Source organism: Scyliorhinus canicula, chromosome 13 (genome assembly GCF_902713615.1).
Source record: "Scyliorhinus canicula chromosome 13, sScyCan1.1, whole genome shotgun sequence".
NCBI lineage: Eukaryota > Metazoa > Chordata > Chondrichthyes > Carcharhiniformes > Scyliorhinidae > Scyliorhinus > Scyliorhinus canicula.
The window spans coordinates 44,303,737-44,326,552 of NC_052158.1; the positions used below are offsets into that span (position 1 = coordinate 44,303,737).

At 46.1% G+C, this 22,816-nt stretch overlaps 1 non-coding gene and 1 pseudogene across 1 annotated transcript; one reads left to right on the plus strand and one right to left on the minus strand.

The window, feature by feature from the left end:
• Positions 1-22,816, minus strand: part of LOC119975579 — a 173,578-nt pseudogene that overhangs the window by 127,252 nt on the left and 23,510 nt on the right.
• On the plus strand, positions 18,094-18,165 carry trnag-ccc. The gene has a single exon. It is a non-coding gene; the product is annotated as a tRNA-Gly (tRNA).

Consider the following 22,816-nt stretch of genomic DNA (forward strand, 5'->3'; position numbering starts at 1 on the left):
TGAGGGGTGCAACCAAAGGGCTGCATTAAACAAAACCAGAGGAAAACAAACTTTTAGAAATAAGACAGTCGAAATGGGGTGCGAATGGGCCGCGACGGGAAAGATTTGGGTGGAATCCCTGGGTACGGCGTGCTGTGCTCTACCCGAGCTTAGCTGACCAAAGGGGTGGTCCTCAGACAGGGTGGGTCCTCAATGCCGTTTCTCCACTGCCTGAACGACCTGGAACGAACGGGCATGAACGTAATAATTGTTGAATTGCAGCCTCCATTCCCGGAATGGAGGGGTACCTAAAAAAAGGGGGAGCCAAGATGCTCCTAGTGGGATGAAGAGCCTTAAGTTGGGCTCCAGATATTGCAGTTGAGTCAAGTTCTCAGAAATGTCGGCGGACAAACTAACGTGCATGTGAGGTGGTCACAAGCTTTTTGGCTGAAAAGCGAGTGGCCAATCTCCATGTCAAACACTTAACATACAAACAAACGTCTAAACATGCGTACAGGTTCCATCAGAAAGGACACCGTTTATCTCTCAAGCGGTTCCTCTTTTTACATCATCTGGACACCTCACTTCTCTACATTCTCTGCGAACAGGGTCGCAAAGGGGTTGCCGTGTCAGGAGTCAGACTCAGAGTCATCCTCTTCTCCTGGATCCCATACCCTTGTATGGATCAGGCAAGAAATTTTAGCATTGTGTGACCGGGGGTCACTCTCGTCATTGCGGATAAGTCTCCATGAATTGTCCCTGTGCCAAATCGTGGGGTCTAACTGTGAATGAACGTTGTCGGGGTCATCATAGTTGGGCGGTGGGTTTGGGTGTGGGTCTGGAGTTTTTAGGTAAGTGATCTCCATGGGGTCAGTGGAGTCGGGGTCGAAGTCGCTGAAGTGGGGGCTGTAGGGTGGCGTGCTGTGGCTGTCCTCAGTCTCACAGTCACTGTCACTGTCTCTGCTGTGGTAGCTTGTGGGCGTTTCGGGGCGTGGTCTGGAGTCAATGGGCGGAGTCGAGGTCGAGTCCGATGAGGAACTGGTCTGTGAGGGGGAGGGTGGAAATGTGTCTCGTGTGGGCGGGGTGAGGTGTTCTGCTGCGTCTAGCAGGACATGGTGGGAGTGGTTTGACTGTGTTCCATAAGCCTTTAACTGGTTAATATGGAACCACGCAGTCTTACCGTTGGGGTACTTTATCCGATATACTGACGGGCTGATTTTGTCCGAAATTGAGTACGGGCCGGAAAAGTTTGAGGCCAAAAACGTGCTGGGGTTATACACAGATAACATAACCTGTTGCCCAACCTGAAACTCTCTGGTATGGACATTTTTGTTGAAACAGGCCTTGCTCTGTTTCCGCCTTTTAACCTTTCATAGGGCGTCGGTCATGAGTGTGTGTGGGGTGACACCTGTTGATGCTGAAACAGTGTTTCGTATAAACATAAGTGCGAATGGGAGCACTGAATCCCAAGTTAAATTGTTCTCCTGTACCATCTTTCTAAGGGTCGATTTTAGAGTCCGATTCATGCGTTCCACTATCCCGCTTGACTGGGGGTGGTACGCAATGTGTAAATTTTGTTTGATTCCGATTATGGTCAGGACGTTCTTCATGACCGTCCTGTAAAATGAGATCCCTGATCTGATTCTATACTTTTGGGGAGTCCCCATCTAGTAAAAATGTGGTGGGTCAGGATCTTTGCGGCTGTCTTTGCAGTGTTTGTATGAGATTGGAATGCCTCTACCCATTTCGTAAACGTGCCTATGACCACCAGAACATATTTATAGCCATTCCTGCAAGGGGGCAATGGACCTATAAAATCGATCTCGAGGTTAGTCCAGGGACCATTAACGGGGCGAGTGTGGCTGAGTTGTGCCTTCTTAGAATACCTTTCTGGGTTATTCTGTGCACAAATTAAACAGTTCTCGATGTAGTGTGTTAAATTGTCTCTTAAATTGGGCCACCAACAGAGTTGTCTAAGGTGGGCTGTGGTAGGGTCGATCCCTTGGTGTCCATGACCATCATGCAATAAGGCAATCATTTGATTCCTGTCTTTCTCAGGAACCACATACAACTGGTCTTTTATAATCACACCCTCATGTGTGGTCAAATCGTGTTTGAATTTGTCGTACTGGGCCACAAACTTTCCTTTTAAAATCTCCCGGAGATTTTCGTCCTGCTTCTGTGCCTGTACTAAATCCTCTACGTCTGCCTGTGAGACCTGAACTGAACTCACAGGGGCTCTAGCTGGTGCGCTAGCTGGGGGTGTCCAAAAATGACCTCACCTGGAACCTGCTTTAGCCAGTGCGTCGGCTTTCACATTACCAGGGGGGGATGATCGATGGTGGCTTCTAACCTTCATAATGCCATACGTCTTGTCCTTTGCCTTCTCTACGATATGGTGGAGTAATGGGGCTGATGGAAGGGGCTTGCCGTCCGCGGAGACAAAACCTCTTCTTCTCCACAGGGGTAGAAAATCTGTGAGGCTGTTACAGACATATACACTGTCCGAATATATATCTGCTTGGCTGGAGAACGAATCTGGGTGGTTCACTATGTATGCAATGGCCGTGAGCTCTGCTGCCTGCGAGCCTAAGTGACCGGGTAACTTTAGTGCTATCTCCTCTAGTGCATGTCCCTGCACATCTTCCACATAAATACCGCACCCTGTAATGCGTTCGTCATCTAAAACTGTGGATGAACCGTCCACATAAATCCGTAGGGGTGCACACGTGCCCGTGGGCTGGGGGCTCTGGCTTGAATTCCCTATCTTCCTGGGGGGTGTCTTAGCAATGAAGGGTCCTGTGTTGTGTAGGGGTGGCTACTATTTCGCATTCATGGGGTAGTCCTGGATACTGTAGGTTGTCTGCTAAAAATGTGTGTGTCTTGGTCCGTTTAACTGTTACGTCCCGTCCCTGTAACAGAAGTGTCCATCTAGCTGCTCTTATCTGGCTCACTGAACCATCCTTCAGTCGTCCGTCTAAAAGTAACTGTGTGGGCGTGTTTTCGGTCAAAATGGTGATGGGGTTGAGTCCGATAATGTAGGAAAAATATTGTACTGCCCAGAATACCGCGAGCAGATGTCTTTCGCAGGCTGAGAAACCTTGCTCCACGGGGTCTAATAGTTGTGAGGCATAAGCCACTTGTCGTAGCTGCTCGTGCCATTCCTGAAGGAGCACGGCCGAGAGGGTCAGATCTGTGCTAGCTACCTCAATTGCATAGGGGGAGAGTTGGTCTGGAACTTGTAGCGCGGGTGCTGCGCTAAGGGCTTTCTTTAACTCTTCCCCAGCCTCTGTATGCTGCGGAAGACATTCCCAAGGTGCTCCTTTCTTAAGGAGGTCTGAAAGTGGGGCTGCCTTGGTCGCAAAACCATCGATATGGTTCCGACAATACCCAACCAGTCCTAAAAATGACCGGAGTGCTGAAACATTTTGGGAAAGGGGCAATTTGACGATCGAGTCAATTCTTTTGAACTCGATCTCGCGTTTGCCGTGTGTGATGACTGTACCCAATTACATCACTTGATTATCCAATATTTGGGCCTTTCTGGGGTTAACCTTACATCCGATTGAGTTCAGAAGTTCCAGGAGTTCAGACAGAAGCGTGATGTGCTCTGCCTTGGTGTCTGTCTGCAGCAATAGGTCGTCCACATACTGTACCAAACATTCAGGTCGGGAAAATTTTGCTAGTCCATTTGCCAGCTGTCGGTGGAAAATGGAGGGGGAATTGTGGAATCCTTGTAGGAGGCATGTCCACGTGTACTGCTGTCCTTTGAATGTGAAGGCAAATTTGTACTGGCACGCCTTTGCCAATGGGATTGACCAAAAAACCGTTGCTAATGTCCAATACCGTGAAATATTTGGAGTGGAGTCCCTGCTTGAGCATGGTCTCGGGACTTCTTGCTACCGTGGGGGCTACTGCTGGGGTTACTTTGTTGAGTTCCCGATAATCAATGGTCAGACGCCATGATCCGTCGGGCTTCCTCACTGGCCAAATAGGGGCATTATTAGTCGAGGCTACTGTCCTAAGTACACCCTGCTCTAATAAGGTCTCTATAACTTTTCCAATTTCTCCCTCTGCTTCGAGGGGAAATCGGTATTGTCTCTGTGGTCTCGGGTTAGGTGACTGGCAAATGCTGTCCTGTGCTTATTCAAAAATAACCTTATTCAAAATGCCCTAACCTGTTTGGCCGTGCTAAGTGTGGTCGGGTCAAAACAATAGTCGCCTACTGCGCTTATCCTGTTCGCATACTCTCCTACTGTGAGCGTTGCGGGTGCTCTGTCTGATTTTGCCATTCGCCAGACACACTGATTTACTGGATCGAACGACAGGCTGTGGGCATTCATAAAGTCAATGCCCAATATGTGTTCTGCTGTGCGGGACAGATTAACTAAAACAACGGGGTGTCTGGTGGAGATGTTCCCTCGCCGGATTGATACAGGGGTTGTAATGTGTCCCTGCTGTGAGTGACCTGTAAAGCCGCTGAGGGTTATTGAAGCTGTAGTGGGCCACGTGTCTGCCTGTGGTGTGGTGGAGGAATTAATGGTTGTGCGGGATCCTCCTGTGTCCCAAAGTAATTCTATGGGCTCTCCCCGAATTTTCGCCGTGACCACCGGTCTTCCGGATTGGTCCCAAAGGGTGTCACAGACCCAAGTGGGGGAGCCCGAACACCGTCAGTCCGTTCCATCCACATTGGTCTGTCCTGACTGCATCCCTATACTGTGGCTAGGCTTTGCTTTGTTCCTGGTCAGAGTGCCTGTCTGCTGGCCTCTCTGAGATTTCTGCCGGGCATTGCATTTCCGAGCAAAATGCCCTAACTGTCCGCAGTTATAACATTCTTGTGATTTCGGTGGGGGGGTTGTCCTTTCCCTCATTTACCCATGCGGGGTTTTGGTGTGCTCTGACTGCCTGAATATATGCTGCAGCCTGAGCTTCTTCGGGGTTCTGTACTTTTATCTTGCCTTGGACAGATTGCTCCCAAGCACGGGACAGTCTTTTCAATACCCAGTTTTCACTATGGGCTGCTTCTGAGGGGTCATAATTGCTGCAGACATTCTGACCTGCATCTGTGGCCTGGGAGATTATTGTGTGGGCCCATTTAACCATATTTCTGCCTACACTTATTTAGGCCTTCGACTGGGTCTCCTCTGTTGTACCCTATCGCGTCTAAAATAGTTGTATGCATCTCTTCGAGGGTGCCTCTTCCAACGTTCTGTGGGTCGGGGAGGGTTGCTACTACCGATGAGTCTAAACTCAAAACTGTGAGCTTCACCTGCTCTTGCTCATCAAGGCCGTACATGGTCGCCTGCTGTTTCACTCGTGCGAAGAATTGGTGGGGGTCTGCAGTGGGGAGGAACCGGGTGATTTTCTCACACATGTCCCTTAGTTGGGTTACAGTTAAGGGGGTCGTGTATGTGACCTCGGGTGCGCCTTCTGCGGTTGCTTTTCTTTGGGTGGTGACTGGGTTCATTTTTGCAGGTGCTATCTGATCTGTGGGGGGTTGGGGGGCTTTCCTTTTCTGCTGCGCTGCTAGCGCACATGTTCCCTGAACATATAGCTGCACTGTTTCACTTAATCCCTGCCAATCTGGGGCATTTTCTTCATCTAACTGTGTCCCAAATGTCTCTTGGAACCCATTCTGTACAGAAAGCAGAGATTGCAGCTGCGCAATCTGCTTCCTACATTTCGCATGATCCACTGTACTTTGCCTTTGCTCAGTGGTGGCAGCATGGAGTGCCTTTAAAGCTGCCTTTCAGTCGCTACACTGCTTCTTCAGTGTCTCTACCTGCTTTTCTGCTTCTTCTTTTACCAAGACTGCACGCTGCACATCTTGATAGGCCTTTTCATATTGAACTTGGGAACTGCTCAGATGGGCTAGACAAGACTGATGTGCCCTCTTGGAATCATCCACTTCTCTATCCTTATCTACCAGTCGTTGCCTTAAACCTAGATTCTCCTTTTCGATGTCCCTGACATCCACTTTGCTCATTCTGTTCTTCTCCTCTAACTCTGCTCGGAGCTTCCTGACAACCTCCTCTGTGCCTCGCAATTGTGCCAAGCAGGACACAATTGCCATCGGCTTACGTGCTTTACCTATACTTTTCTTATGAATTTGAGATAGGTTCTCCCACCAAGTATGTCCTATACACCCGGGACTTGTCTCCTCATTCACACGAAACTCATCCAAAGGGGCCATCCTTTCTCTTTGAGGTACTTCCTGAGTTCCAGCTCCCACACGGGACACTGGCCTACTCTGCTGCTATTGGTCGCTGCGACAATGAACTGCTCTGGGTTCATGAGGTGTTCCATTGCCTGCATGGCCATCTCTTTTTCTCCTAGCTGGTAACTATAGGCCGGTGAGCCTCACGTCTGTTGTGGGTAAAGTCTTGGAGAGGATTATAAGAGATACGATTTATAATCATCTAGATAGGAATAATATGATCAGGTATAGTCAGCATGGTTTTGTGAAGGGGAGGTCATGCCTCACAAACCTTATCGAGTTCTTTGAGAAGGTGACTGAACAGGTAGACGAGGGTAGAGCAGTTGATGTGGTGTATATGGATTTCAGTAAAGCGTTTGATAAGGTTCCCCACGGTCGTCTATTGCAGAAAATACGGAGGCTGGGGATTGAGGGTGATTTAGAGATGTGGATCAGAAATTGGCTAGTTGAAAGAAGACAGAGGGTGGTGGTTGATGGCAAATGTTCAGAATGGTGTTCAGTTACGAGTGGCGTACCACAAGGATCTGTTCTGGGGCCGTTGCTGTTTGTCATTTTTATAAATGACCTAGAGGAGGGCACAGAAGGTTGGGTGAGTAAATTTGCAGACGACACTAAAGACGGTGGAGTTGTAGACAGTGTGGAAGAATGTTGCAGGTTACAGAGGGACATAGATAAGCTGCAGAGCTGGGCTGAGGTGGCAAATTGAGTTTAATGTAGAGAAGTGTGAGGTGATTCACTTTGGAAAGAATAACAGAAATGCGGAATATTTGGCTAATGGTAAAATTCTTAGCAGTGTGGATGAGCAGAGGGATCTCGGTGTCCATGTACATAGATCCCTGAAAGTTGCCACCCAGGTTGATAGGGTTGTGAAGAAGGCCTACGGTGTGTTGGCCTTTATTGGTAGAGGGATTGAGTTCCGGAGCCATGAGGTCATGTTGCAGCTGTACAAAACTCTGGTACGGCCGCATTTGGAGTATTGCGTACAGTTCTGGTCGCCTCATTATAGGAAGGACGTGGAAGCTTTGGAACGGGTGCAGAGGGGATTAACCAGGATGTTGCCTGGTATGGAGGGAAAATCTTATGAGGAAAGGCTGATGGACTTGAGGTTGTTTTCGTTAGAGAGAAGAAGGTTAAGAGGTGACTTAATAGAGGCATACAAAATGATCAGAGGGTTAGATAGGGTGGACAGTGAGAGCCTTCTCCCGCGGATGGAGGTGGCTAGCATGAGGGGATATAGCCTTAAATTGAGGGGTAATAGATATAGGACAGACGTCAGAGGTAGGTTTTTTACGCAAAGAGTGGTGAGGCCGTGGAATGCCCTACCTGCAACAGTAGTGAACTCGCCAACATTGAGGGCATTTAAAAGTTTATTTGATAAGCATATGGATGATAATGGAATAGTGTAGGTTAGATGGCCTTTAGTTTTTGACTTCCCATGTCGGTGCAACATCATGGGCCAAAGGGCCAGTACTGCGCTGTATCATTCTATGTTCTATGTTCTATGCTCTCTTTTAATTTGGAACGAGGGATATTAAGGCAATGCTTATAAAATACGGGTACGGCTTTCGCTATGTTCCGAATTATAAAACTCCTGACAGTTTGTCGCCACAATAATCTCTCGGTTTTACCTTACAACCCTGTTAGTTACGCATGCAAAAAACACACTTCCGAATTAGGAGTATTGATTTGAACTACTTGAACACTCGTGGTTTTTCCTTTACCCAATTGGATTTCAGATTCAAATTTCTGGGTTCTCTCGGGAGTGGGGGGGCCACTTCTAATCGAGTCCCGTCGGATGTTGCCACTAAATGTTGCTCGTTTTGGGTGAGTGTGCTTAACACTCGATTTGGCTCTGTTTTGTTGCTTAGCTTTGGAGTCGCCAGGTATCGTTAAGATACAGCCACAAGTTTCAAGGTCAAGTTCAAAGCAATAAAACCATACACCAATTAGTAAGTTCAAACAAATGAGTTTATTATAATACAATTATAAACTACTCATGCACACGCTAAGATGACTAAACTATTCCTACCACTAAATAGACCAATACTTACCTGAATAAGGAACTGCCGGATCAGGGGACAATAGCCTCTTGCTCTGCACTGGGTGCGCAGACTTCAGGTTGGTACGGGTTAAAAAGGGGTCAGGAGTGTCTATCTCTGGTAGCGATCGTTGTGAGACACTTACTTGCTGGCAGCTGCTGTCCGAACCTCCCCTCTCTCTCGGTCAAGGTCTTCTTCGGTAAAGGCTGGTCGAGAGGGCTGGTCAAGAGAGGAGGGCTGGTCAAGAAGAACAAACCGAGTTTGGGACCTGTCTTTTATAGGTCCCAGGGCTTTGCACCCTTTTGGGCCGATCCTCTATCTGCAGGGGATCGATTGGGTCTGTTCCCAATCGATTTGTTTGAATCTCCCCAATACTGAGGCTGTCCCGCAGCTACTGGGCGGGCCTTCAGGTGCTTTGTCTTCGAACCCCGCTGGTACCGGGGTGTCTGGCTTCCCATACAATGTTGCAATCACTTCCCTATTTGTGTCCTTTGTCCCTGGGATCGTTCCATTACTATGCTGACTGTCCTGGAGATTGCCTCATTAGTATGCGGAATGTTCGTTCCGGTGCTGTCTGCTCTCTTAGCAGAAGTTCCTCTGGATCCTTTCCATGGACAGAACATCCTTCCTTAGATATAGGGCCATCCCTGCTCTTGTATTCTAGCCCTCTCGACATAAATGCTTCCATAATTTGCCTTCCTAACTGCCGACTGAACCTGCATGTTACCATGAGGAGAATTTTGTACAAGGACTCCAAAGTCCCTCTGTGCTTCTGATTTCTTCAGACATTACCCATTTGGAAAATTGTGTATGCCTCCATTCTTCCTACCAAAGTGCACAATCTCACACTTTTCCACATTGTATTCAATCAGCCCACTCTCCTAGCCTGTCCAGGCCCTTCTGTAGCCCCCTTGCATCCTCAATACTGCCTATCCATCTCCATATTTTTGTATCATTTGCAAACATAGCACCAGTACCCTCAGTTCCTTCCTCCAGATCGTTAATGTATATTGTGCAAAGTTGTGGTCCGAACACCGACCCCTGAGGCACACCACTAGTCACAACCTGACGCCCTGAAAAATACCCCTTTAGGCCCGTTCTCTACCTTCTGCCAGTTAGCCAATCTTCTAGCCATGCTAGTAACTTACCCTTAGCACCATGGGCTCTTAACCTATTTTACATCTTCCTATATGGTACCTTGTCAAAGGCGTTCTGGAAATTAAATATATCAAGTCCACTGGTTCTCCTTTATCTATCTTCCTTGTTAAATCCTCAAATAATTCCAGCAGATTTGTCAGTCATGATCTCCCCTTGACGAAGCCATGCTGATTCAGTCCTATTTTTTCATGCACTCCCAGGTACTCCGTAGTCTCATGTTTAATAATGGACTCTAAAATCTTGCCAATGACCAAAGCCAGGCCAACCTGTCTTTTGCCTCCCTCCCCTCCTAAACAGGGGTGTTGCATTAGCCATTCTCCAGTCCTCTGGGACTGTTCCTGCCTCCAGTGATTCCTGAAAGATCACCGCCAATGCCTCCACAATCTCCTCATCTATCTCTCTCTGAATCCCGGGGTGTAGTCCACCCGGTCCAGGGGTTGCGTCCACCTTCAGACCTTGCAGTTTCCCAGAACCTTCTCCTTAGTGGTGGCTACAACACTCTCCTCTGCCCCCTAATTTTCATGAAGTTCTGGTATCCCACTGGTGTCTTACACCGTGAAGACTTATGCAATGTAACTATCCAGTTCCTTTGCCATTCCTTTGTTTCCCATTACTACTTCTCCAGCCTCATTTTCCAGTGGTACGTTGTCTATTCCTGCCTCTCTCTGACCTTGTATATATTGAAAAAATACTCTTCCTCTTTTCTTTCATATTAATAACTAGCTTACACTCATAGTTCATCTTCTCCCCCTTATTGCTTTTCTAATTGTTCTCTGCTCGTCTGAAAAGGCGTCCCAATCCTCAGCAACTTGCATGCCTTTTCTTTTGCTTTTATGCTGTCCCTGAATTGCCTTGTCATCCATGGATGCCTCGATAACGACTGCATTTCTACTCTGTGCTGTTTCGTCCTGTGTAGTTTCGTGCCCATTGATGCCATGGTCTGGACTGCAATCCTTCTGTGTATCACCATTGCCAGCCGTCGCCAATGCTGAGTACCGGTTTGACAGTGGCACACTTCCTGCCTCTTCCTGCTATTCTAGATGGCCCCACATCTACTGTCATTTTTTTTAATAAGTACCAATTCATTTTTCCAATTTTCCAATTCAGGGGCAGTTTAGCATGGCCAATCCACTTACTCGGCACATCTTTAGGATGTGGGGGTGAAACCCAAGCCAACACGGGGAGAATGCGCAATCTCCCCACATCTTCAATCATGAAGTCTCCCATTCCCTTTGGGCTCTCCACCTCCTGGAATGTACACATCCTCCTGGATTCTCCACAGTGATTCCAGCTGCCCCTCAATCTTCGAAAACCTAATCACGAGCTCAAGTAGTTAGGGCCACTGCCTACACATGTGTCCCCCAAAACACATTAAGTGGCAGAGATTTTCCAACATGTGGCAGGATCTGCACGGATCAGTTGCTCATCATTGAACAAAAAAGGAACCTCTATTCTCTCTTTTATAATCTAATCATTACCTTGTTTAAACTATTAATTTTATGAATGCCTCTTGACCTGCTCTGCAGGAACACTCGTACTGTATTACACATACACTTACTGTTCTGTCTGTGAGGAGTATGCACGTTCACCCATGTCTGTGTGGGTTTCCTCCGGGTGCTCCGCTTTCCTCCCACAGTCCGAAGACGTCCAGCTGAGATGGATTGGCCATGATAAATTGCCCTTAGTGGCCAAAAAAGTGAGGATATGTTGTTGAGTGACGGGGATAGGGTGGAAGTGAGAGCTTAAGTGGGTCGCTTGCGGAGATAGGGTGGCCGTGAGGTCATAAGTGGGTCGTACAGACTCGATGAGCCGAATGGCTTCCTTCTGTACTTTATGTTCTTTGTTCCTACGTACTCACCCTGATTAAAATGTTTTGTTTTCCAGCTCGAGTTGAAATGAATGTCCTAATTTATAGAGAAATATGCCCAAACCAACCAATTTCCTCCTTTCCTGTAATACCATGCTTTGAGCATTTATTTTAAATTTGGCTGGTTTGCTGCAGCCCCTCCCCCACTGTTCTTTAACAGCCCCCTCCCCTCCCCCCCCCCCCCCCCCCCCCCCCCCCCGCACCACACACACACACACACACAACGCTCTCACCCTCGTCCTCTCTCTCACTACTGCTCTCGGGTTTAGTGCCATCAGCAAACTGGATATAGGCTGGCAGTTATTAAATTTTAACAGAGCTCTGGGGATGGGAACAGAAATACCAGCTGACCTGACAGAGCATCGGTTCTGTATAAATCCCTTCACTTTGAAAAACAACCACTCACCACTACTTTATCCTTTCTGCCCTTTATCCAATTTTGTATCCATGCACTCACTGCCCCTTTAATCCCATCTGCTTGAAAGTTGCTAGCAAGCCTATCACTGGGGACCTTTTCAAACCCCTTTTGAAGTCTTGACACCATCAATCTCACTCCCCGGCTCAATGTACTCTGTAACTTCATCATAGAACTTCATTAAGTATTTCAGTTATAATTTTCGGTAACCAATCTGTACTGTTTATCATTTATCAATCCACTTTCTACCGCGTGACAGTGGATTATCTCTCAGATTATTGGCTCTAAAGGTTTCCCCACCAACAACATTGGACTAACTGCTCTGCAGTTACTGGGTTTATCCCTCCCCATTTTAAACACGGATGGCACATTACCAACCTGCAGTTCTCTGGCTTCACTCCCATATCCAAGGCGGATTGAAACATTGTGGCTGGAAGCTCCGCTATTTCCACCCTTCCTTTCCTCAGTGATCCAGGATGTGTCACATCCGGATTGGGTTACATTTCTACTGTGAACACTGCCAACCTTTTCATTGCCTCGTCTGTATCTATTTTCATCCTGGCCAATTCCTCCACCAGCTCCGCCTTCAGTGCGTCATTAGCAGCTTCTGTGTTCTGCTTTGTTCCCTAAAGTATTGTGATTGAGACAAATATCGTCATCCTGCTTTGGAGGTCCCACCGAGCACAGGATGTGGAGGCAACGGCTCTCAGCAGTCCCAATATTTCACTGAAATGAGCTGTCCATTTAAAGTTCTGTCTATTTAATGAAAGTTCCGCTCTTTGTCTCTTGTACTTTTTTCCTGTTGTCCCTCCGTTTAAATTATGCAGCAGCTCCTTCCCCCTCTGCACCTAATCCCCACTAACAATACAGCCTCACGGTAGCATGGTGGTTAGCATCAATGCTTCACAGCTCCAGGGTCCCAGGTTCGATTCCCGGCTGGGTCACTGTCTGTGTGGAGTCTGCACGTCCTCCCCGTGTGTGCGTGGGTTTCCTCCGGGTGCTCCGGTTTCCTCCCACAGTCCAAAGATGTGCGGGTTAGGTGTATTGGCCATGCTAAATTGCCCGTAGTGTAAGGTTAATGGGGGGATTGTTGGGTTACAGGCATACGGGTTACGTGGGTTTAAGTAGGGTGATCATTGCTCGGCACAACATTGAGGGCCGAAGGGCCTGTTCTGTGCTGTACTGTTCTATCTATTCTAAACTCTTCACTCTTCAATTCACTCTCTCTCTGTTTCCGCTCGTAGGCATCCCCTGTTATTATTTGTAATTTAATTGTTGCATTTCATGTATTAGAAAGTAAAATTTGTTTAGAATTATCAACTCATTTTCACAAATTATTGTTTATTTGAATTCAATGTCTTAAACTGTCCGCTTCAACAAAAAATACCTGATTACTTACTTGTTGTGTAATGATGTGTCAATTCTACTCAGTTCAATAAACCCTGTTGTAAACAGAAGGCTTGATCCAGAGAATGTGTCTACTTGATTAACTGAAGCTCTCAGATTTTACTCATTGATCTTCACAAGAGTTGATGTAGTTTTGACCTTGACGTGTTATCTAATATTCATTTACTCGGATTCTTCACCTGATTTCTCTGTTGTCCAATGACGTTCTCTCAGTAGGGTTCTCAATAATAACCTGACATTTCCCCACGGTATTTCAATCTCAATGTTTTTTTTCCAACTGTTTTGTCAAAGGATTTAGTTTTGTAAATATCGCTCTAGACCTCTTCATGGTCAAGCGGGACGTTTAACTATTGTATTTTCAAGCAGCTGACAGCTTTATTTGAAAAGTCATTGTGACAGGATCTGGGTTTGAATCCAGTCACAAATCTGATTGTGATGCCTTGTGGCTCCAACTGTCATGTGACCTACCAGGATATGACCTCATAATTTCCCCAGTCATGTATCTGTGGATTGGATGATTTCGGAAACACTTTCACTGGGGCTGACTTGGTCGTTGTCACCTTTGAAACACAAGGTGTGTCTTCAAGTCCCATTGCAGAATTTGTGCCTAATAAGGAACGCAATCACTCCAGTACAGTACTGAGGGAGAGCTGCACTATTGGAGATGTTAAACCGAGGCCATGTCCATCCTATCATTCTGTTTTAGGTGATGCCAGGTGAAAGGTATTAACCTCTGCTCGGAATCTGCTCACCGCCACAACACCAACATTCAGATTTGTGGGCAGACATGACAACTTCCTTCCCAGCAGCGACCATCCCCCTGATCGAACCCCCGGGCTCGGCATTCCGAGTTCCTCTGCAGACAGCCGGTTGCTGCGAATGGACCAAAAGAGTCCTGAAACCTGAAACAATAAACTCTCTCACAGCCCTGTGAGTATGTCTCCATTAGACGGTGCAGTGAATACCGACAGAATAGATAACAATGGGGAGAAGTGCGAGCAGTTTCAATGTCACAATTTTGTGGAAATAGAGGAACTTAAAAAAAACGTCGAAAATACTGAACAGATCCTCTGGAAGCAGGACTCAAATCAAAGGCGAAAAGCACAAATGAAAGCTGAAAATACTTTGCGGATCTGTAACATCTGTGAAACGAGAAATAGTTCCTGACCTTTCATTGGAACGACCTGTTTCTCCAAGGATGCATTTTCTGTCTTCGTTTCAGTTTTATAGCATCTGCAGTATTTTACTTTTATGTCAAACGACAGAGTTGTCTTTCCTACACTGAGGGTTATTGCAGGTCTGTCTGGCTGTGAGCAGCAGATACCAGAGAACCCACCACTTGGAGATCCCCTTCGAAGTCCAGCAGTACCCGATTTGGAAATATATTGCTGTTCCATCAATGGCGCTGGGCAAAATCGTGAAACTGCTCAAGAAGGCAACTTACCACAACCTTCTCAAGGGTAACTAGGGATGGACAATAAATGCTGCCGTCATCAGCGACTCCAACGCCCTGTAAATAATAAATAAACAAATAGACGGCTATTAAAACCTAATTTTACCTTCGAAAAAGAGTTGATGCCAAAGTTCCTCATTTCACAACCAGTCCTAATTTCGCATGAATTCTGCGTTCGAACTGTTTCTTATCTTCAGTTTTAAACTCAGGGTTAGGTGCTTGAAAGTCACTGCGCTGGTCGGGAATCGAACCCAGATTCGCTACTTGGGAAGCAGCTATGCTCACCAACGTACCACCAAAACCATGCAATGCTTCCTTTGTAATTTGGGGCATGGTTTTGTTCAATTGGCTGGAGAGCTGGTTTGAGATGCAGAGCGAGGCCAATGGCGTGGACCGGCTGAGATTATTCATGAAGCACAATGCAGCCCTGTCCCTCTTCTGAGGTGTTGTCATCCTCAGGTCAAATCACCATCACTGACATCTTCTCCTCAAAGGGGAAAGCAGTCTGTGGTCACCTGGTGCATCGGCGACTTTAGCTCTACCTTTTATTTTGTGTATTGAATTTTCTTTAACGCAATTTAATATGCTCATGAATGAAAGTGTCCTTGTACTTCTTCCGTTTAGCCAGGAGATGGCGCCATTCCGCAATAAATGTGTGGATGCAATTTATTTCTGATGTTCTGGGTGTCATTACATCGGGCTCTTACTCTGACCCGAGACCTCACCTTGTCCTTGTGTCCTGATGCTGCCGTTTGCACACTGTTTAAGTTATCTTTATTAGTAGACATCATTAGGGCAGCACGGTAGCATTGTGGATAGCACAATCGCTTCACAGCTCCAGGGTCCCAGGTTCGATTTCGGCTTGGGTCACTGTCTGTGCGGAGTCTGCACATCCTCCCCGTGTGGGTTTCCTCCGGGTGCTCCGGTTTCCTCCCACAGTCCAAAGATGTGCAGGTTAGGTGGATTGGCCATGATAAATTGCCCTTAGAGTCCAAAATTGCCCTTAGTGTTGGGGGGGGGTTACTGAGTTATGGGGATAGGGTGGAAGTGTTAACCTTCGGTAGGGTGCTCTTTCCAGGAGCCGGTGCAGACTCGATGGGCCGAATGGCCTCCTTCTGTATGATCTATGATCTTACTGTTTAGTTGCTCATTTCATCAGGCACCAGGAGTGTCCACAGCACCCTTTATACGGAGCTTTGCTTCTCTCATTGTCTCTGACTGAGAACTCATTTGTTAATTTTGATCATTCATTCATCACACTGAAGGGACAATCTCCTTCGTCACCACAGCTCCGTCTCCAATTACCCTCCCTTTCTAACTGCGGTTCAGATCGCAGTTTCTTCTGGAAACTCGGGTTCGAATCCCATTCCTGACATTGATTTTCCTCCGTGAGGCACCATCTAAACCTGCGAAATCTTTCACCCGGAGGCGCAAGGGGAGCAGGTAGAGAGAAAAATACAGGCGTGTGTGGAGTTTGCACATTCTCCCCGTGTCTGAGTGGGTCTCATCCTGTTACTGATTTCTTCAAACTTTATCGAAACTTCAACTCCACAATATGAACCCATAAATGTGAATGCTTCACGGACAGGCTACCCGCTGTAGCACAGAGCCAGATGCGCGTGTTCCCCATTCCCACGAGGGAATTTCTGAACTTGTCCAACAGGCAGTCCAGAAATGCAGTAATTTGCACAGTGACTACTGTTGAAAAGTATTTTATTGTCTGTTAATTATTTGGGGCGTCCTATGGCTGTGAAAAGAACGACAGAAACTGCAGCCGAGCTCAGAAAGGACGCAGACAGATTGGATGAATGGGAGGACATGAGGCAGATGAAGAATGAAGTGATTCATTGTATTAAGAAGAAGAGCTGTAAGGTGGTTCTGAGATAAAGGGATCGAGAGAGAACGAGAGGACTGCAGCCTGACTCTTACTCTGAAAACCAGTTAGTGCGCCCTTGTAGATAGTGGATGTGTCTGAGAACAGGAGAAAAGCAGATCAGGGGCCTGTGATTTGTTTTATTTAGCCGGACCCTGATAAGTGAAGCAAACTTATATCCACTCAGTGTCTGTCTGAGAGCTGGCAAGCAATTGCGGCCGACATTGAAGCGGTTCCGAGTGAATTCGTTACAACAAATCAATTCGTTAAGAGGAGCTGGAATTGTGTTTTCAGAGACACGGTCATTGTTTCTTAAAAGATCAGTCACGCTTGTTTTTGTTTAGTTCAGTGATTTTGCGGAATCTATTTGGAGAGGCTGCAGTTGGTCAGTATCTGTATCTCTAACCTGCCCAGTTCCCCGGGCAGCGGAGCTCCATTTCTCTCCAGATGTGCGCACACAAGCGGCAAATCCAAATTATTGTGCATTGCTCCCATCTCCTGGCTGGACGCGAGTTGTGCAACAAGGTAACTATCCATACGTAACCCTTTAGAATTGGAGCCAAACAATATCAACATTGTGTTTAAAGATAAAAATTATTGCACCCATTAGAAGAACACATATAATGCCCCATAGATCTACTTTCTGACTGAGCCACCCTGCTCCTCACGATCTATCAGGAAAGTTTAGATGTCCATGACAGCCATACTTGTAGCAAGATTATCTAGTGTCTGATTTAATACATTGTCTCGCTTCGTTGCTTGTGTATTTGTTCTATTAACACAGAGAGGGTGATATAGCCCGGTGAGCGATGGTGGTATAGCGGTGACTGTCTGAGCATTTGACCCAGGTTCAGTCCCGGGCTATCAGAGTGGTGAATTATTTAATTAGATATCGCAGTCAGGACAGAAAAGAAGGGGCCCTCCTCAAATAAAATTCACAAACATTCTCACCTCCATGTGTTACTAATGTAAAATCCAGCTTCGATTTCTTGTCAGTGGAAACTTTGTTTCAATAAAAGCCGGACTTCAACATTAACAAATGATTTCTCAGTCAGAGACAATGAGAGAAGCGAAGCTCAGCATAAACGGTGCTGTGGACACTCCAGGTGCCTGATGAAATTAGCAACTAAAACAGTGAGATAATGATGTCCAATAATAAAGATAACTTAAACAGTGTGAGAACGGCAGCATCAGGACACAAGGACAAGGTGAGGTCACAGGCCAGAGTAAGAGTCCGATGTAATGACACCCAGAACATCAGAAATAAATTGCATCCACACATTTATTGCGGAATGGTGCCATCTCCTGGCTAAACGGAAGTAGTACAGGACACTTTCATTCATGAGCATATCAAATTGGAGTGAAATAACATAAACAAAGTAAGAATTCTTACAAAATATTTTCAAGAAAATTCAATGCACAAAATGAAAGGTAAAGCTAAAGTCGCCGCAGCCCCGGGCGACCACAGGCTACTTTCCCCTTTGAGGGGAAGATCTGAGTAGTGGTGATTTGATTTGAGGATTACCACACCTCAGAAGAGGGACAGGGCTGCATTGTGCTTCATGAATAATCCCAGCCGGTTCACGCCATTGGCCTCGCTCTGCATCTCAAACCAGCTCTCCAGCCAATTGAACAAAACCATGCCCCATGCCACAAAGGAAGCATTGCTGGGTGCTGAGTTGTATGCGTTGGTGGTATAGTGGTGAGCATAGCTGCTTCCCAAGCAGTGGACCCGGGTTCGATTCCCGGCCAGCACAATGACTTTTAAGCGTCTAACCCTGAGTTTAAAATTGAAGACAAGAAACAGTTCGAACGTAAAATTCATGCGAAATTAGGACTGGTTGTGAAATAAAGAACTTTGGCCTCAAACCTTTTTCGAAGGTAAAATTAGGTTTTAATAGTCGTCGATTTGTTTATTTATTATTTACAGGGCGTTGGAGTCGCTGATGACGGCAGCATTTATTGTCCATCCCTAGTTACCCTTGAGAAGGTTGTGGTGAGTTGCCTTCTTGAGCAGTTTCACGATTTTGCCCAGCGCCATTGATGGAACAGCAATATATTTCCAAGTCGGGTACTGCTGGACTTCGAAGGGGACCTCCAGGTGGTGGGGTTCTCTGGTATCTGCTGCTCACAGCCAGACAGACCTGCAATAACCCTCAGTGTAGGAAAGACAACTCTGTCGTTTGACATAAAAGTAAAATACTTGCTGTAAAACTGAAACGAAGACAGAAAATGCATCCTTGGTGAAACAGGTTGTTCCAATGAAAGGTCAGGAACTATTTCTCGTTTCACAGATGTTACAGATCCGTAAAGTATTTTCATTTGTGCTTTTCCCTTTTGACTTGAGTCCTGCTTCCAGAGGATTTGTTCAGTATTTTCGACGTGTTTTTTTTTAATCCTCTATTTCCACAAAATTGTGACATTGAAACTGCTATCACTTCTCCCCATTGTTATCTATTCTGTCGGTATTCACTGCACCGTCTAATGGAGACATACTCACAGGGCAGTGAGAGAGTTTATTGTTTCAGGTTTCAGGACTCTTTTGGTCCATTCGCAGCAACCGGCTCTCTGCAGAGGAACTCGGAATGCCGAGCCCCTCTTCCAGGAATCAGGGGACAAAATGTTGGTTGAAGAGTGAATAAAAGGTCTGAGGATTTGGGCTGAGATTCTCAGAGTTCTGGGGACAGAACAAGCTGGTGGAAAAATGAGGCAATAGCTGGATACGAGTTTGGGATATTATCCAGTCTGTGCTGGAGCTGGGGGGGGGGGGGGGGGGGAGGATCAGTCGGGGGGCGGTGGAGCGGCGCTGCTGGGAAGGAAGTTCTCATGTCTGCCCACAAAGCTCAACGTTGGGGTTGAGGCGGTGATCAGGTTCCGAGCAGAGGTTAAAGCCTTTCACTGACTTTCGAGGTACATGTAACCTGTTAAAGTTAATTCCTCCATCCCCTCTTCATAAAGAAAAACTAAATCTGGAGGGAGTTAAAATGAGGTCTCATTCTTTTGTTGAGATCATTATTCTCGCACTCTTGAAATGAAATGAAAATCGCTTATTGTGACGAGTAGGCTTTAATGAAGTTACTGTGAAAGTCCCTAGTCGCCACATTCCGGCGCCTGGCACGGGAATCGAACCGTGCTGCTGGCCTGCTTGAAAAGCCAGCGATTTAGCTGAGTGAGCTAAACCAGCCCCTCTTGACCATAGTCCTGAACTAGAGTTCCACACAACACTCAGCTCCCACTAAATCCAGGAATAAATACAGTATCCTATTCAAGCGGCAAATCTCGGATAAATATCAGCCAGTAACCGGGGTGATAACCCCTCTGCTCCTGTGTCTTCGGCACAGCGTCCTGGCACCACTTAAAACAGAATGATAGGGTGGACATGGCCTCGGTTTAACAACTCCAATAGTGCAGCTCTCCTTCAATACTGTACTGGAGTGTTAGCCTTGCTCATTACGCACAAATTCTGCAATGGGATTTGAAGATACATCTTGTGTTTCAAAGGTGACAGCGACCAAGTCAGCCCCAGTGAAAGTGTTTAAGAAATCATCCAATCCACAGATACATGACTGGGGCAATTATGAGGTCATCTCCTGGCAGGTCACATGACAGCTGGAGCCACAAGGCATCACAATCAGATTTGTGACTGGATTCAAACCCAGATCCTGTCACAATGACTTTTCAAATAAAGCTGTCTGCTGCTTGAAAATACAATAGTTAAACGTCCCGCTTGACCATGAAGAGAGCTAGAGCGATATTTCCAAAACTAAATCCTTTGACAAAATAGTTGAAAAAAAAACATTGAGATTGAAATACTGTGAGGCAAAGTCAGGTTATTATTGAGAACTCTACTCAGAGAACGTCATTGGCTAACAGAGAAATCAGGTGAAGAATCCGAGTAAACCAACACCAGACAGCACGTCAACGTCAAAACTACATCAACTTTTGTGAAGATCAATGAGTAAAATCTGAGTGTTCCAGTTCATCAAGTAGACACATTCTCTGGATGAAGTATTCTGTTTACAACAGGGTTTATTGAACTGAGTGGAATTGACACATCATTACACAACAAGTAAGTAATCAGGTATTTTTTGTTGAAACGTACAGTTTAAGATATTGAATTCAAATAAACAAGAATTCGTGAAAATAAGTTGATAATTCTAAACAAACTTTACCATCAAATACATGAAATGCAGCAATTAAATTACAAATAATAACTGGGGATGCCTACGAGCGGAAACAGAGAGAGAGTGGATTGAAGAGTGAAGAGTTTAGAATGTGGATTTATTGTTAGTGGGGATTAGGTGCAGAGGGGGAAGGAGCTGCTTTATAATTTTAACGGAGGGACAACAGGAAAAAAGTACAAGAGACAAAGTGCGTTACTTTCATTAAATAGACAGAACTTTAAATAGACAGCTCATTTCAGTGAAATATTGGGACTGCTGAGAGCCGTTGTCTCCACACCCTGTGCTCGGTGGGACCTCCAAAGCAGGATAACGATATTTGTCTCAATCACAATACTTTAGAACAAAGCAGAACGCAGAAGCTGCTAATGACGCACTGAAGGCGGAGCTGGTGGAGGAATTGGCCAGGATGAAAAAAGGTAAAAAGCAGGCAATGACAAGATTGCAGAGCTCACACTAGAAAAGTCACCCAATCTGGATGTGACACATCCTGGATCACTGAGAGAAGAAACAGTGGAAATAGCGGAGCTTCCAGCCACAATCTTTCAATCCTCCGTGGATATGGAAGTGAAACCTGAGAACTGCAGGTTGTTAATGTGACATCCGTGTTTAAAATGGAGAGGGATAAACAGAAAGGATAAAGTTGTGGTCAGCGGTTGCTTTTCAGAGTAAAGGGATTTATGCAGAACCGATGCTCTGTCAGGTCATCCGGCAGTTCTGTTCCCATTCCCAGAGCTCTGTGACATTTTAAACTTCCAGCCTATCTCCAGTTTGCTGATGACACTGAGCCCCAGAGCAGCAATGAGAGAGAGGACGAGAGTGAGAGCGTTAGGGGTGGTGTGGGATGTGTGTGGTTGGGGTGGGGGCGGGGGTGGAGGGGTGGGGGGAGGGGGTAATAAAGAGTAGTGGGGGAGGGGCTGCAGCAAACCAGCCAAATTTAAAATAAATACTCAAAGCATTATATCACGGGAAAGGAGGGAAATGGTTGGTTTGCGCATATTTCTTTGTTTTTCTCTCCAAATTAGGACATTGATTTAAACTGGGGCTGGAAAATTATACATTTCAATCAGGGTGAGTAGAACAGTGAGTGTAAGTGTAATAGACTATTAGTGCAGAGCAGGTCGAGAGGCATTAAATAAAATTATTAGTTTAAACCAGGTAATATTTAGATTCTAAAAGAGGGGATAGAGGTTTCTTTTTAGATAATGGATGGGCAACTGCTCCGTGCAGGTGCTGCCCCGTGAGGGAATATCTCGGCCACTTCATGTGTTTTGAGGGACACATGTGTAGGCAGTGGCCCCAACTACTTGAGCTCGAGTTTATCATTTCTAAGTTTGAGAGGCAGTTGGAGTCCCTTTGGAGCATCCAGGAGGCTGTTGTTCCAGGAGGTGAAGAGCCCAAAGGGAAAGGGAGAGTTCACGATTGTAGATGTGGGGAGTTTGCACATCCTGCCGTGTTTGCATGGGTTTCACCCCACACCCCAAGGATGCGCAGAGTAACTTGATTGGCCATGCTAAATTGACCTTAATTGGAAACATGAATTGGTGACTCTAAATTTATTTTTTGAATTGATAGTAGATGAAATGAAATGAAAATGAAAATATCTTATTGTCATAAGTAGGCTTCAATGAAGTTACTGTGAAAAGCCCCTAGTCGCCACATCCCGGCGCCTGTTCAGGGACCGGAACTGCAGGAAGAGGCAGGGAATGTGTCACTGTCAAACCGGTACTCAGCATGGGAGATGGCTGGCAATGGTCATACACTGAAGGATGACAGTCCAAACCATGGCATCAACGAACAAGAAACTACACAGGATGGAACAGCATAGAGTAGAAATGCAGTCGTTACCGAGGCATCCATGGCTGACAAGGGAAGTCAGGGATAGCATAAAAGCAAAAGAAAAGGCATACAAGTTGGCGAGGATTGTGACGTCTTTAAAGACGAGCAGTGAACAACTGGAATAGCAATAAGGGGGAGCAGAAGAAATATTAGTATAAGCTAGGTAGTGATATAAAAGAAAAGAGGAAATGTTTTTTTCAATACATAAAAGGTAAGAGAGAGACCAGAATAGACAATGTACCGCTGGAAAATGAGGCTGGAGAAGTAGTAATGGGAAACAAAAAAGGGCAGAGGAACTGAACAGTTACTTTGCATAAGTCTTCAGAAATGTGAACGAACAATGTTACATTTATCTCTCTGTTTTGGTGAAGATCGGAAGCAGCGATAT